Source organism: Arvicola amphibius, chromosome 3 (assembly GCF_903992535.2).
Source record: "Arvicola amphibius chromosome 3, mArvAmp1.2, whole genome shotgun sequence".
Classification (NCBI taxonomy): domain Eukaryota; kingdom Metazoa; phylum Chordata; class Mammalia; order Rodentia; family Cricetidae; genus Arvicola; species Arvicola amphibius.
In genome coordinates, this window is record NC_052049.1 from 125111028 (window position 1) to 125118528 (window position 7501).

Here is a 7501-nt window from a genome sequence, read left to right on the forward strand (position 1 = left end):
TCAGTTCTACAGCCTGAATTCAGGTTTCACCTCACTAGAAATTTCGTGGCTGGCTGAATTGCTGACTGCAAGGTTCCCTAGGATCACTGGGCAAAAGAAGTGCAAAAGTAGTATCAGTAGTAGGTGGAGACAGGCTAGCTTTCTGTTTATGGTCATTTGTAAGTTCTTGTAATGGCATTCCTTTTCTTTCTTCTTCATTGGTTTATGCAGTGTTATTGAGAAGAACTACAAGCAAGGCTCCTGGTGATCACTCATCCACTGACAACTGCCCCAGTTATTTACTGCTACATTAAATGTCAGGCAGACTGTTTTATAGATTCGCACACTCTCTGACACAAAAGTGTCATCTGAGTTTGCCTTATATCACAATGGACAGATGGATAGAAGAACCTTAGAATTCTAGATGTAGTGGAGCATGCCTGTCATCCCAGCGTTTGGACTACTAGGAGTTTAAAGATAGGTTTGCATCCTTGACTACAAAGTAAGACCAAGGCCAGTCTGGGCTGTAGGAGACCCTATTTCAAAAAATCAAAACCAAAAGAAGCTAGGTGTGTTGGGGACACTTTTAATGCCAGTACTGAGGAGGCAGAAACAGAAAGATGAGAAGTTTGCTGGTGCCACCCTGTTCTCTACAGGGAGTTTCTGGTCAGCCAAGGCTACAGAGGGAGAATGTTAAAAAATGAAAGCCAAACAACAAAAAGACCTTTAGAATCCATCATGGTGGTGCACGCCTTTAGTCCCAGCACTCAGGAAGCAGAGACAGATGGATCTCTGAGTTTGAGGCCAGCCTGGTCTACAGAGCTCCAGGATAGACAAGCTACACAGAGAAACTCTATCTCAAAAAAAAAAAGAAAGAAAAAAAAAGAACTTTAGAAATAGTTAAAGCAGGAAACCACTATGAATCATAATATTGATATAAATGCTACCATTACTGTTAATATTTAGATGAAAAATTCCTTGGTTGTTTAAGAAGAATCTATAGGATAATGAAATATATATATTTCAAGCACCATCTTGATTGGGACTGTTATTAGGTTCCAGTGCACACTGGCAGCAGGGAAGGATCATCTCTTTATCTCACCTTGGCACACAAGAGCAGGGTCTTCCATCAATCTGTGGTCTTGTTTGTCTCTTTCTGTCCTGTAATTTCTTATTCTGCTTTGTTTCATTGTATCTTCCTAGCTCCTGAACTTTGTTCTAGAGCATTTTTATTATTAGGGAGGAAACATGAATTTGTTTAAATGACTGGTTTTTTAAAAAATTTATTTGTTTGTTTTTGGAGACAGGGTTTCACTATTTAACCCTGGGTGGCCTGGGTTGTATGGACCTGGTTGTACACAAAACCACAGAGGAGTATCTGCCTTTTTCTGCCTCCTGACTGCTGAGATTAAAGGTATGTACCACAAATGCCCCGCCTAAATGACTTTTTAAACATACATAAGTAAAGCTATAGTCTTGGAGCTAAGACAGTAGTTACCCTTTAAAGCAGAATTGAATGGGAGGGAACAAAAGACTGTATTTTGGGAAATTTCTATTTTTTTTAGATTTTATTTATTTATTATGTATACAACATTTTGCCTCCATGTATGCCTGCAGGCCAGAAGAGGGTGCCAGATCTCATTACAGATGGTTGTGAGCCACCATGTGGTTGCTGGGAATTGAACTCAGGACCTCTAGAAGAACAGTCAGTGCTCTTAACCACTGAGCCATCTCTCCAGCCTGAAATTTCTATTTTTTAAAAAAGATTTTTGCCCACCAAAATCTCAACAAAATTCTTTGAAGACCTCAAAAGAAGGGTACTCAACTTCATTTGGAAAATCAAAAAACCCAGGATAGCCAAAACAATCCTGTGCAATAAAAGAACTTCTGGAGGTATCACAATCCCTGACTTCAAACTACTACAGAGCTACAGTACTGAAAACAGCCTGGTATTGGCATAAGAACAGACAGGAGGACCAACGGAACCGAATACAAGACCCGGATATCAATCCACACATCTTCGAACACCTGATAAAAGAAAGCATATTTAACAAGTGGTGCTGGCATAACTGGATATCAACTGGATATGTAGAAAAATGAAAAGAAACCCATATCTATCACCATGCACAAAACTCAAGTCCAAGTAGATCAAAGACCTCAACATAAAACCAGCCATACTGAACCTTATAGAAGAGAAAGTGGGAAGTACACTTGAATGCATTGGCACAGGGAACCACTTCCTAAATACCCCAGCAGCATAGACACTGAGAGAAACAATTAATAAATTGGGACCTCCAGAAACTGAAAAGCTTCTGTAAAGCAAAGGACATGGTCAACAAGACAAAATTACAGCATACAGAATGGGAAAAGATCTTCACTAACCCCATATCAGACAGAGGTCTGATCTCCAAAATATACAAAAAACTCAAGAAATTGGACACCAAAAGATCACATAATCCAATATAAAAAAAGGGATTACAGGCCAGGCCGGGCAGTGGTGGCGCACGCCTTTAATCCCAGCACTCGGGAGGCGGAGGCAGGCGGATCTCTGAGTTCGAGGCCAGCCTGGTCTACAAGAGCTAGCTCCAGGACAGGCTCTAGAAACTACAGGGAAACCCTGTCTCGAAAAACCAAAAAAAAAAAAAAGGGATTACAGACTTAAACAGAGAACTCTCAACAGAGGAATCTAAAATGGCTGTAAGACACTTAAAGAAATGTTCAACATCCTTAGTCATCAGAGAAATGCAAATCAAAACATCTCTGAGATTCAATCTTATACCTGTAAGAATGGCCAAGATCAAAAACACTGATGACAACTTATGCTGGAGAGGTTGTGGGGAAAAGGGAACACTTCTGCATTGCTGGTGGGAATGCAAGCTGGTACAACCTCTTTTGATGTCAGTGTGGTGATTTCTCAGAAAATTAGGAAACAACCTTCCTCAAGACCCAGTAATACCACTTTTGGGTATATATCCAAAGGATGCTCAATCGTGCCACAAGGACATATGCTCAACTATGTTCATAGCAGCATTGTTTGTCATAGCCAAAACCTGGAAACAACCTAAATGCCCCTCGATTGAAGAATGGATAAGGAAAATAAGGTACATTTCCATAATGGAGTACTACACAGCAGAAAAAAATCTTGAATTTTGCAGGAAAATGGATGGAGCTAGAAAACATTATTTTGAGTGAGGTAACTCAGACACAGAAAGACAATTATCACATGTACTCACTCATAGATGGTTTTTAAACATAAAGCAAAGAAAGCGAGCCTACAACCACAATTCCAGAGAACTTAGACAACAATGCAGATACTGAAAGACTTACATAGATACAATCTATGTGGGAAGTAGAAAGTAGAAAAAGACAATTATCTCCTGAGTAAATTGGGAGCATGGGAACCTTGGGGAAGGGTTGAAGAGGGAGGGGAGAGGCAGGGAGGGGAGCAGAGAAAAATGTAGAGCTCAATAAATATAAATAAAAAAATATTTATTATTTATTCATTCATCCATCCATTTATTTATTTATTTATTTATTGAGACAGGGTTTATTTGTGTAGCTGTGGCTGTCGTGGAACTCTTTAGACCAGACTGGGCTCTGTTGAAGTCAGAGATCCATCTGCCTCTGCCTCCTGAGTGCTGAGATTAAAGGTGTGCACCACCACCATCACTACCACTACTGTCTGGTTTAAGATTTATTTTTATTATTTTTATTTATGTGTATGTCTGCATATGTGTTCACAGGTACCTGAAGAGGCCAGAAGAGGGTGTTGGATACCCTGGAGCTGAAAATTTAGATAGTTGTGAGCTGCCTGATGTGGGTGCTGGGAACCAAATGCAATGGAAGAGCAGCAAGTGCTCTTAACTGCTGAGTCATCCTCTCCAAATCCAATTTCTCTCCTTCCTTCCTTCCTTCCTTCCTTCCTTCCTTCCTTCCTTCCTTCCTCCCTCCCTCCCTCCCTCCCTCCCTTCTTTTTTCTTTGTTTCTTTTTATTCTCCCCACAACCTCCCCACCCCAGTTCTTTCCTTTTGTAACAAGGTTTCTCTGTATAGTCCTGTCTGTCCTGGAATTCCCTCTGTAGACTAGACTGGCCTTGAACTCAGAGATCTGCCTGTCTCGACCTCCAGAGTGCTGGGATTCAAGGCATGTGTCACCACTGCTGAGCTCCAAGTTCTATTTTCTTGATTTATTAGTTTTAATACTTTACAGTTTATAAAAACTCATGTGGCTGTATATTTACATTTTCACTTTTTTCTGTGCATATTATACATTAATAAAAAAATAAACAAAATGCATCTTCCCTTCAGTTTTGCTTCCTAGATTCCCAGTTTTTCTCTCTGACGAGAAAACCAGTTACCTTTCTTGTGTATTGTTCCAAAGCTTTTGTATGTATAAACGAGCTTACAAATAGATACTGTTTCTTTTTTCTTTTATTTATTTATTATGTATACAGTGTTCTGCTTGCATGCCAGAGGAGGGAACCCGATCAAATTACAGATGGTTGTGAGCCACCATATGGTTGCTGGAAATTGAACTCAGGACCTCTGGAAGAGCAGTCAGTGCTCTTAACCTGAGTCATCTCTCCAGCCCCATTTTTTCTTTAAAATGATAGCTTGTTATATATACTATTTGAAGTCTTGCATTTTTAATGTTTTCTCTATATTTTTAAAATGTGTATGGGTTTTTTTTTTCTGCATGTATGTCTATTCATCATATACTCCCTCAGAGTCCAGAAGAGAATGTTGGATCCCTTGGGACTGGAGTTACCATGTGGGTACTAGAATTGAACCCAGGTCCTAGGGTCAGCCCAGTATTCTTCTTTTTAAATTTTGTTTATTTAATTTAGGTTTTTCAAGATAGGGTTTCTCTGTAGGTTTGGAGCCTGTCCTGGAACTCTGTAGACCAGGCTGGCCTAAAATTGAACACAGGTCCTAAGGTCAGCCCAGCATTCTTCTTTTTAAAATTAATTAATTAATTAATTAATGTATTTATTTAGTTTTTTCAAGACAGGGTTTTTCTGTAGCTTTGGAGCCTGTCCTAGAACTCTCTCTGTAGCCAGGCTTGCCTGGAACTCAGAGATCCACCTGCCTCTGCCTCCCCAGTGCTGGGATTAATGGCTGCACCACCACTGCCTGACATAAGTAGTATTTTCACCCTTTGACCCATCATCATTCCAGCCCGAGTGTTTCATTTTTTACTTCCTGTTATATTTTCATAATTGTATACTGTCTTATTTTAACTCCAGTATTTACAGCATACTTACAGTGTCTAGTGTATCAGTGTATCAGGCTTTTTTTTTTTAGGCCACCAACCAGCTCCCAAATAATGACAAAGAGACTTTTATTAGTTTTGAATGCTCAGCCTATTTTAGGCTCGTTTCTGGCTAGCTCTTTTAACTTAAATTAACCTGTTTCTCATTATCTACCTTGGGGCTTAATTACCTCTCTTCTTTTTTTGTAATAGGTTTATTTTTTTAATTTATTTAATCTTATTTTATGTGCATTGATGTAAGGGTGTCAGATCTCCTGGAACTTGAGTTACAGTTGTGAGCTGTCATGTGGTTGCTGGGAGTTGAACCTGGGTCTTCTGGAAGAGTAGTCAGGGCTCTTAACCGCTGAGTTATCTCTCCAACCTCTCTTCTATATATTTTACTTTCATTGCTTCTCAATATACCTGGCTAGCGGCTGCCTTGTTCTTTCCTCCTTCTTTCCTTTCTGAGCCTAGATTTCTCCTCCTATGTATTCTCTTTGCCTGCTGGCCCCACCTGTCCTTTCCCTGCCTAGCTATTGGCCATTCAGCTTTCTTAGACCAATCAGGTGCCTTAGGCAGCAGGCAAGGTGAAAAGAATGCAACACATCTTTACATAATTCAACAAGTGCAGCACAAATAAAAGTAACACACCTTTACACCATCAAAATAATATTCTGTAGCACAAACAAATGTAACACACATCTTTGCCCAGTTAATATCCCACAACAGCCCGGCATGTAAATATACTTGTTACATAGACTGTCTTCCAGTTACAGTACTGAAACCAGCTCTTGTATGGGTTCCTGAGTTCAATCTAGAGTCCATCTTACTGGTGGCAAAAGACAAACTAACCTAGTTGAAGGGTTCACAAGGGCAGGTCATGCTTTTAATTCCAACACTTTAGATACAGATCTCTGTGAGTTAAAGACCAGACTGATTTTCACAGCCAGTTCCAGGACAGCCAGGATTGTACAGCTACGGCTATATGGAGAGATCATTTCTCAAAAACACCTCCCCCTTCAAAAAACACTTAGCTGATGTTGCTACTGCACCGGTGCAAAAATGAGAATAAGACTATATTGTAAGAAAAAATATTTTCAATTAAAAAATATCTAAAGTTAGGTTTGCTGGTACATTTAATCCCAGCACTCAGGAGGATTTCTGCAAGTTTGAACCCAGTCTGGTTGAGTTCTATGTTCTATGGCATCCAGAGATACATAAAGAAACCATCTCTCAAAAACAAACACACACACACACACATTTATTTTTTAAATTCAGGTGGGGTCGGGCATTACTTTTCAAGTCCCTACAGCTGTTGCAAGGGCATGCATGTACTGGAGTCCCAATGTCCTGGACCACTTGAACCCAATAGGTCAAAAGCTGCCTGAGAAAAGAGGGAGGCCAGACTCCATCCTGCCTTTAAAAAGTTCTCCAAGATGAGCATCAAAACCGACAGCATTTTCTTTTCTGAAGACTCTTCCCCTGGTTCCTTCTGCGTGCTCCAGTCCTGGGGGGCACTCTGGTTTGTTGAAATCCTCTGGAATACTTATCTTTGGTCTAAAATAATGAAAAACCACAGCAGGCTCAGTCAGCCCGCCCTTCACAATGTCCCTATCCTGAGAGGCCCAAACTCTGGTGCGCTGCGCTTGCCCTACAGGAAAATAAAACATTTGCAAATACTGTGTGTTCCTGAATGAATTCTGACATAAAATGTCTTTTTCTCGTACGCGATTAAAATTAGCTACAATGATGCTAGAATACAGGATACATTGAGCAAAGAAATGTGACCCTTGCTTATCTGTCAGATTCTTGCCATCTGAGCTTCTTAGATTTCGGAGGCAACCTTTTAAGACCTTAAGATGTGGGTTCCTCACGAATAGGTGGTAGCCGCCTGTGAATGCGGGGAAGGGTGCCCGTCTTACCAAAATTTTGGATTCTTTTAACTCAGTCCCGTCTTCCTCTCCCTCCGGTAGGGGAGTTGCCTCGTCTCCCGCAGCCCCTCCCCCGCCATTCCGCTCAGCCTCCCCTCCTCCCAGCTCCTCTCTGTCTCCCCCTCTCGGACAGCTTTCGGCCCGGCCCTCCCCGGCGCCTGTTTGTGAATGAGATGCTCAGTTTCTCAATGGAGCCGCGGGGGGCTCGGGCGGACGCGGCGCAGGCCGCAGCGCTGGCCCTGAGCCGGGAGGGGGACGCCTTTTCCTCGCTCGCTCGCGCCCGCCCTCCCTCTCGCCGCTGCGGCTTTTGAGGAACTGGGCCGCGAGGCCGCCGCGCAGGT

At 41.6% G+C, this 7501-nt stretch overlaps 1 protein-coding gene across 1 annotated transcript in view; it reads left to right on the forward strand.

Annotated features, from left to right (window-relative positions):
- Positions 1–7391: 7391 nt before the first annotated feature.
- Positions 7392–7501, forward strand: part of Ptpn9 (protein tyrosine phosphatase non-receptor type 9) — an 80686-nt gene continuing 80576 nt past the window's right edge. Inside the window, exon 1 of the mRNA XM_038321727.1 lies at positions 7392–7501. This exon is cut by the window's right edge and continues 545 nt beyond it. The gene's annotated coding sequence lies outside the window, so the exon portion shown is untranslated.